This window comes from Carassius gibelio, chromosome B22 (genome assembly GCF_023724105.1).
Source record: "Carassius gibelio isolate Cgi1373 ecotype wild population from Czech Republic chromosome B22, carGib1.2-hapl.c, whole genome shotgun sequence".
In the NCBI taxonomy this organism is placed as follows: Eukaryota; Metazoa; Chordata; class Actinopteri; order Cypriniformes; family Cyprinidae; genus Carassius; species Carassius gibelio.
The window spans coordinates 48,247,638-48,255,137 of NC_068417.1; the positions used below are offsets into that span (position 1 = coordinate 48,247,638).

The 7,500-nt window shown below is 41.3% G+C and overlaps 13 non-coding genes across 13 annotated transcripts; all 13 read left to right on the plus strand.

Moving 5' to 3' along the window:
• Nucleotides 1-252: 252 nt before the first annotated feature.
• LOC128000120 (5S ribosomal RNA) lies at nucleotides 253-371 on the plus strand. The gene has a single exon (XR_008172915.1). It is a non-coding gene; the product is annotated as a 5S ribosomal RNA (ribosomal RNA).
• Nucleotides 372-847: 476 nt separating this feature from the next.
• LOC128002995 (5S ribosomal RNA) lies at nucleotides 848-966 on the plus strand. Its single transcript, XR_008175728.1, has one exon. It is a non-coding gene; the product is annotated as a 5S ribosomal RNA (ribosomal RNA).
• Nucleotides 967-1,187: 221 nt separating this feature from the next.
• On the plus strand, nucleotides 1,188-1,306 carry LOC128009312 (5S ribosomal RNA). Its single transcript, XR_008181026.1, has one exon. It is a non-coding gene; the product is annotated as a 5S ribosomal RNA (ribosomal RNA).
• Nucleotides 1,307-1,816: 510 nt separating this feature from the next.
• Nucleotides 1,817-1,935, plus strand: LOC128009313 (5S ribosomal RNA). Its single transcript, XR_008181027.1, has one exon. It is a non-coding gene; the product is annotated as a 5S ribosomal RNA (ribosomal RNA).
• A 505-nt stretch (nucleotides 1,936-2,440) lies between these two features.
• On the plus strand, nucleotides 2,441-2,559 carry LOC128009315 (5S ribosomal RNA). The gene has a single exon (XR_008181029.1). It is a non-coding gene; the product is annotated as a 5S ribosomal RNA (ribosomal RNA).
• Nucleotides 2,560-3,002: 443 nt separating this feature from the next.
• On the plus strand, nucleotides 3,003-3,121 carry LOC127988755 (5S ribosomal RNA). Its single transcript, XR_008161913.1, has one exon. It is a non-coding gene; the product is annotated as a 5S ribosomal RNA (ribosomal RNA).
• A 476-nt stretch (nucleotides 3,122-3,597) lies between these two features.
• On the plus strand, nucleotides 3,598-3,716 carry LOC128005560 (5S ribosomal RNA). The gene has a single exon (XR_008178202.1). It is a non-coding gene; the product is annotated as a 5S ribosomal RNA (ribosomal RNA).
• A 221-nt stretch (nucleotides 3,717-3,937) lies between these two features.
• Nucleotides 3,938-4,056, plus strand: LOC128009316 (5S ribosomal RNA). The gene has a single exon (XR_008181030.1). It is a non-coding gene; the product is annotated as a 5S ribosomal RNA (ribosomal RNA).
• A 514-nt stretch (nucleotides 4,057-4,570) lies between these two features.
• Nucleotides 4,571-4,689, plus strand: LOC127995394 (5S ribosomal RNA). Its single transcript, XR_008168344.1, has one exon. It is a non-coding gene; the product is annotated as a 5S ribosomal RNA (ribosomal RNA).
• A 221-nt stretch (nucleotides 4,690-4,910) lies between these two features.
• Nucleotides 4,911-5,029, plus strand: LOC127995395 (5S ribosomal RNA). Its single transcript, XR_008168345.1, has one exon. It is a non-coding gene; the product is annotated as a 5S ribosomal RNA (ribosomal RNA).
• Nucleotides 5,030-5,250: 221 nt separating this feature from the next.
• On the plus strand, nucleotides 5,251-5,369 carry LOC127998339 (5S ribosomal RNA). Its single transcript, XR_008171182.1, has one exon. It is a non-coding gene; the product is annotated as a 5S ribosomal RNA (ribosomal RNA).
• A 374-nt stretch (nucleotides 5,370-5,743) lies between these two features.
• LOC128004213 (5S ribosomal RNA) lies at nucleotides 5,744-5,862 on the plus strand. Its single transcript, XR_008176908.1, has one exon. It is a non-coding gene; the product is annotated as a 5S ribosomal RNA (ribosomal RNA).
• A 522-nt stretch (nucleotides 5,863-6,384) lies between these two features.
• On the plus strand, nucleotides 6,385-6,503 carry LOC128004978 (5S ribosomal RNA). Its single transcript, XR_008177647.1, has one exon. It is a non-coding gene; the product is annotated as a 5S ribosomal RNA (ribosomal RNA).
• The last annotated feature ends 997 nt before the right edge of the window (nucleotides 6,504-7,500 follow it).

The window sequence follows — 7,500 nt, forward strand, 5'->3', positions numbered from 1 at the left end:
GAGACCACCTGGGAATACCAGGTGCTGTAAGCTTTTTGGACATTTTTCACTTAGTTTATAATAATTTTGCAAAAAAATAGTCAATGCCCGATCTCTGAATCTTAGCAGGTTTAGGTCTGGTTAGTACTTTGATGAGAGACTGCCTAGGAATACCAGGTGCTTTAAGCTTTTGGGTTTTCTTTCCTACTTATATAATGTACTGGCGATAAGATTGGCTGGTCTTTAAATAGCCCTCTCTTTGCAGCAGACTTCGCTTACGGCCATACCAACCTGGCTATGCCCGATCTCGTCTGATCTCCGAAGCTAAGCAGGTTTGGGCCTGGTTAGTACTTGGATGGGAGACCGCCTGGGAATACCAGGTGCTGTAAGCTTTTTGGACATTTTTCACTTAGTTTATAATAATTTTGCCAAAAAATAGTCAATGCCCGATCTCTGAATCTTAGCAGGTTTAGGTTTGGTTAGTACTTTGATGAGAGACTGCCTAGGAATACCAGGTGCTTTAAGCTTTTGGGTTTTCTTTCCTACTTTCCTACTAGAGTCAATGCCCGATCTCTGAATCTTAGCAGGTTTGGGCCTGGTTAGTACTTGGATGGGAGACCGCCTGGGAATACCAGGTGCTGTAAGCTTTTTGGACATTTTTCACTTAGTATATAATAATTTTGCCAAAAAATAGAGTCAATGCCCGATCTCTGAATCTTAGCAGGTTTAGGTCTGGTTAGTACTTTGATGAGAGACTTTCTAGGAATACCAGGTGCTTTAAGCTTTTGGGCTTTCTTTCCTACTTATATAATGTACTGGCGATAAGATTGGCTGCTCTTTAAATAGCCCTCTCTTTGCAGCAGACTTCGCTTACCGCCATACCAACCTGGCTATGCCCGATCTCGTCTGATCTCGGAAGCTAAGCAGGTTTGGGCCTGGTTAGTACTTGGATGGGAGACCGCCTGGGAATACCAGGTACTGTAAGCTTTTTGGACATTTTTCACTTAGTTTATAATAATTTTGCCAAAAAATAGAGTCAATGCCCGATTTCTGAATCTTAGCAGGTTTAGGTCTGGTTAGTACTTTGATGAGAGACTGCCTAGGAATACCAGGTGCTTTAAGCTTTTGGGTTTTCTTTCCTACTTATATAATGTACTGGCGATAAGATTGGCTGGTCTTTAAATAGCCCTCTCATTGCAGCAGACTTTGCTTACGGCCATACCAACCTGGCTATGCCCGATCTCGTCTGATCTCGGAAGCTAAGCAGGTTTGGGCCTGGTTAGTACTTGGATGGGAGACCGCCTGGGAATACCAGGTGCTGTAAGCTTTTTGGAAATTTTTCACTTAGTATATAATAATTTTGCCAAAAAATAGAGTCAATGCCGGATCTCTGAATCTTAGCAGGTTTGGGCCTGGTTAGTACATGGATGGGAGACTGCCTGTTAATACCAGGTGCTGTAAGCTTTTTGGACATTTTTCACTTAGTATATAATAATTTTGCCAAAAAATAGAGTCAATGCCCGATCTCTGAATATTTGCAGCTTTGGGCGTGGTTAGTACATGGATGGGAGACTGCCTGGGAATACCAGGTGCTTTAATCTTTTTGGAAAATTTCACGAATTATATAATAATCTTTCATTAAAAAAAAAAAAAAAAAAAAAAGAGTCAATGCCCGATCTCTCAATCTTAGCAGGTTTAGGTCTGGTTAGTACTTTGATGAGAGACTGCCTAGGAATACCAGGTGCTTTAAGCTTTTGGGTTTTCTTTCCTACTTATATAATGTACTGGCGATAAGATTGGCTGGTCTTTAAATAGCCCTCTCTTTGCAACAGACTTCGCTTACGGCCATACCAACCTGGCTATGCCCGATCTCGTCTGATCTCGGAAGCTAAGCAGGTTTGGGCCTGGTTAGTACTTGGATGGGAGACCGCCTGGGAATACCAGGTGCTGTAAGCTTTTTGGAAATTTTTCACTTAGTATATAATAATTTTGCCAAAAAATAGAGTCAATGCCGGATCTCTGAATCTTAGCAGGTTTGGGCCTGGTTAGTACATGGATGGGAGACTGCCTGTTAATACCAGGTGCTGTAAGCTTTTTGGACATTTTTCACTTAGTATATAATAATTTTGCCAAAAAATAGAGTCAATGCCCGATCTCTGAATATTTGCAGCTTTGGGCCTGGTTAGTACATGGATGGGAGACTGCCTGGGAATACCAGGTGCTTTAATCTTTTTGGAAAATTTCACGAATTATATAATAATCTTTCATTAAAAAAAAAAAAAAAAAGAGTCAATGCCCGATCTCTCAATCTTAGCAGGTTTAGGTCTGGTTAGTACTTTGATGAGAGACTGCCTAGGAATACCAGGTGCTTTAAGCTTTTGGGTTTTCTTTCCTACTTATATAATGTACTGGCGATAAGATTGGCTGGTCTTTAAATAGCCCTCTCTTTGCAACAGACTTCGCTTACGGCCATACCAACCTGGCTATGCCCGATCTCGTCTGATCTCGGAAGCTAAGCAGGTTTGGGCCTGGTTAGTACTTGGATGGGAGACCGCCTGGGAATACCAGGTGCTGTAAGCTTTTTGGAAATTTTTCACGTTTGGGCCTGGTTAGTACTTGGATGGGAGACCGCCTGGGAATACCAGGTGCTGTAAGCTTTTTGGACATTTTTCACTTAGTTTATAATAATTTTGCCAAAAAATAGAGTCAATGCCCGATCTCTGAATATTTGCAGGTTTGGGCCTGGTTAGTACATGGATGGGAGACTGCCTGGGAATACCAGGTGCTTTAATCTTTTTGGAAAATTTCACGAATTATATAATAATCTTTCATTAAAAAAAAAAAAAAAGAGTCAATGCCCGATCTCTGAATCTTAGCAGGTTTAGGTCTGGTTAGTACTTTGATGAGAGACTGCCTAGGAATACCAGGTGCTTTAAGCTTTTGGGCTTTCTTTCCTACTTATATAATGTACTGGCGATAAGATTGGCTGCTCTTTAAATAGCCCTATCTTTGCAGCAGACTTCGCTTACGGCCATACCAACCTGGCTATGCCCGATCTCGTCTGATCTCGGAAGCTAAGCAGGTTTGGGCCTGGTTAGTACTTGGATGGGAGACCCCCTGGGAATACCAGGTGCTGTAAGCTACTTGGACATTTTTCACTTAGTTTATAATAATTTTGCCAAAAAATAGTCAATGCCCGATCTCTGAATCTTAGCAGGTTTAGGTCTGGTTAGTACTTTGATGAGAGACTGCCTAGGAATACCAGGTGCTTTAAGCTTTTGGGTTTTCTTTCCTACTTTCCTACTAGAGTCAATGCCCGATCTCTGAATCTTAGCAGGTTTGGGCCTGGTTAGTACTTGGATGGGAGACCGCCTGGGAATACCAGGTGCTGTAAGCTTTTTGGACATTTTTCACTTAGTATATAATAATTTTGCCAAAAAATAGAGTCAATGCCCGATCTCTGAATCTTAGCAGGTTTAGGTCTGGTTAGTACTTTGATGAGAGACTTTCTAGGAATACCAGGTGCTTTAAGCTTTTGGGCTTTCTTTCCTACTTATATAATGTACTGGCGATAAGATTGGCTGCTCTTTAAATAGCCCTCTCTTTGCAGCAGACTTCGCTTACCGCCATACCAACCTGGCTATGCCCGATCTCGTCTGATCTCGGAAGCTAAGCAGGTTTGGGCCTGGTTAGTACTTGGATGGGAGACCGCCTGGGAATACCACGTACTGTAAGCTTTTTGGACATTTTTCACTTAGTTTATAATAATTTTGCCAAAAAATAGAGTCAATGCCCGATTTCTGAATCTTAGCAGGTTTAGGTCTGGTTAGTACTTTGATGAGAGACTGCCTAGGAATACCAGGTGCTTTAAGCTTTTGGGTTTTCTTTCCTACTTATATAATGTACTGGCGATAAGATTGGCTGGTCTTTAAATAGCCCTCTCATTGCAGCAGACTTCGCTTACGGCCATACCAACCTGGCTATGCCCGATCTCGTCTGATCTCGGAAGCTAAGCAGGTTTGGGCCTGGTTAGTACTTGGATGGGAGACCGCCTGGGAATACCAGGTGCTGTAAGCTTTTTGGAAATTTTTCACTTAGTATATAATAATTTTGCCAAAAAATAGAGTCAATGCCGGATCTCTGAATCTTAGCAGGTTTGGGCCTGGTTAGTACATGGATGGGAGACTGCCTGTTAATACCAGGTGCTGTAAGCTTTTTGGACATTTTTCACTTAGTATATAATAATTTTGCCAAAAAATAGAGTCAATGCCCGATCTCTGAATATTTGCAGATTTGGGCGTGGTTAGTACATGGATGGGAGACTGCCTGGGAATACCAGGTGCTTTAATCTTTTTGGAAAATTTCACGAATTATATAATAATCTTTCATTAAAAAAAAAAAAAAAAAAAAAAAAAAGAGTCAATGCCCGATCTCTGAATCTTAGCAGGTTTAGGTCTGGTTAGTACTTTGATGAGAGACTGCCTAGGAATACCAGGTGCTTTAAGCTTTTGGGCTTTCTTTCCTACTTATATAATGTACTGGCGATAAGATTGGCTGGTCTTTAAATAGCCCTCTCTTTGCAGCAGACTTCGCTTACGGCCATACCAACCTGGCTATGCCCGATCTCGTCTGATCTCGGAAGCTAAGCAGGTTTGGGCCTGGTTAGTACTTGGATGGGAGACCGCCTGGGAATACCAGGTACTGTAAGCTTTTTGGACATTTTTCACTTAGTTTATAATAATTTTGCCAAAAAATAGAGTCAATGCCCGATTTCTGAATCTTAGCAGGTTTAGGTCTGGTTAGTACTTTGATGAGAGACTGCCTAGGAATACCAGGTGCTTTAAGCTTTTGGGTTTTCTTTCCTACTTATATATTGTACTGGCGATAAGATTGGCTGGTCTTTAAATAGCCCTCTCATTGCAGCAGACTTCGCTTACGGCCATACCAACCTGGCTATGCCCGATCTCGTCTGATCTCGGAAGCTAAGCAGGTTTGGGCCTGGTTAGTACTTGGATGGGAGACCGCCTGGGAATACCAGGTACTGTAAGCTTTTTGGACATTTTTCACTTAGTTTATAGTAATTTTGCCAAAAAATAGAGTCAATGCCCGATTTCTGAATCTTAGCAGGTTTAGGTCTGGTTAGTACTTTGATGAGAGACTGCCTAGGAATACCAGGTGCTTTAAGCTTTTGGGTTTTCTTTCCTACTTATATAATGTACTGGCGATAAGATTGGCTGGTCTTTAAATAGCCCTCTCATTGCAGCAGACTTCGCTTACGGCCATACCAACCTGGCTATGCCCGATCTTGTCTGATCTCGGAAGCTAAGCAGGTTTGGGCCTGGTTAGTACTTGGATGGGAGACCGCCTGGGAATACCAGGTGCTGTAAGCTTTTTGGAAATTTTTCACTTAGTATATAATAATTTTGCCAAAAAATAGAGTCAATGCCGGATCTCTGAATCTTAGCAGGTTTGGGCCTGGTTAGTACATGGATGGGAGACTGCCTGGGAATACCAGGTGCTTTAATCTTTTTGGAAAATTTCACGAATTATATAATAATCTTTCATTAAAAAAAAAAAAAAAAAAAAAAAGAGTCAATGCCCGATCTCTGAATCTTAGCAGGTGTAGGTCTGGTTAGTACTTTGATGAGAGACTGCCTAGGAATACCAGGTGCTTTAATCTTTTGGGTTTTCTTTCCTACTTATATAATGTACTGGCGATAAGATTGGCTGGTCTTTAAATAGCCCTCTCTTTGCAGCAGACTTCGCTTACGGCCATACCAACCTGGCTATGCCCGATCTCGTCTGATCTCCGAAGCTAAGCAGGTTTGGGCTTGGTTAGTACTTGGATGGGAGACCGCCTGGGAATATCAGGTGCTGTAAGCTTTTTGGACATTTTTCACTTAGTATATAATAATTTTGCCAAAAAATATAGTCAATGCCGGATCTCTGAATATTAGCAGGTTTGGGCCTGGTTAGTACATGGATGGGAGACTGCCTGTTAATACCAGGTGCTGTAAGCTTTTTGGACATTTTTCACTTAGTATATAATAATTTTGCCAAAAAATAGAGTCAATGCCCGATCTCTGAATATTTGCAGCTTTGGGCCTGGTTAGTACATGGATGGGAGACTGCCTGGGAATACCAGGTGCTTTAATCTTTTTGGAAAATTTCACGAATTATATAATAATCTTTCATTAAAAAAAAAAAAAAAAAAAAAAAAAAAAAAAAAAGAGTCAATGCCCGATCTCTGAATCTTAGCAGGTTTAGGTCTGGTTAGTACTTTGATGAGAGACTGCCTAGGAATACCAGGTGCTTTAAGCTTTTGGGCTTTCTTTCCTACTTATATAATGTACTGGCGATAAGATTGGCTGCTCTTTAAATAGCCCTCTCTTTGCAGCAGACTTCGCTTACAGCCATGCCAACCTGGCTATGGCCGATCTCGTCTGATCTCGGAAGCTAAGCAGGTTTGGTCCTGGTTAGTACTTGGATGGGAGACCGCCTGGGAATACCAGGTGCTGTAAGCTTTTTGGACATTTTTCACTTAGTTTATAATAATTTTGCCATAAAATAGAGTCAATGCCCGATCTCTGAATCTTAGCAGGTTTAGGTCTGGTTAGTACTTTGATGAGAGACTGCCTAGGAATACCAGGTGCTTTAAGTTTTTGGGTTTTCTTTCCTACTTATATAATGTACTGGCGATAAGATTGGCTGGTCTTTAAATAGCCCTCTCTTTACAGCAAACTTCGCTTACGGCCAAACCAACCTGGCAACGCTAGTGAGCCACACAGGAAGTGAGTTGGCAGTTTGTAGTAGGCAGTAGGTGAGAGAGGCTCACCTTGTGTTTTTTGTTTTGTTTTATCTGCGTAAAGATTTATTTCTTTTGCAACTTATTGATTTTTGTTTGTTATAGTTTTTATACTTCCCAGCAGCAGTTTGCTGTCTGGGGAGAAATTTTTCTTTTGTTTGAAAAATGGATGGATTACATGGCAAAGAAGTGGACATGGCAGGAGGAAGACGAGTGCTAACAGACAAAGAAATGGATAAAGAACAACGAGATGGACAAGGACGAATGGATTATAACAAGAGGATTTACTCTAAAGAGGCTACAGTAATTGTTGACATGGCGGATCAGAGAGATGCAAGAGCAGAGGACATTATCAAAGCAGTGAACGAAAGGATTGGAGGAGGAAAGATTCTAGCAGTCAGACCAAGGCAAGTAAAAGAATATGAAATTACACTGATAAACAGGGAGGCGTGCGATGGATTAGATGAAGGATTAATGATAAAAGGAAAACTGTGTGAGATTCGACAACTGAAAACAAGGGAGTATGTGGTTTCTTTCATACATTTGCCAGCCTATATTGAGGACTCTGACATTTTAATTAAATTACAAAATTGGGGCGTAACACCTGTTTCAGACATCATAAGAAGAATGTATCCAGGCACAGACATTGCGGATGGTACAAGGTACCTAAGGGTGAAATTTCCTAAAGAAGTAGTGTCTCTGCCATACAGTACAAA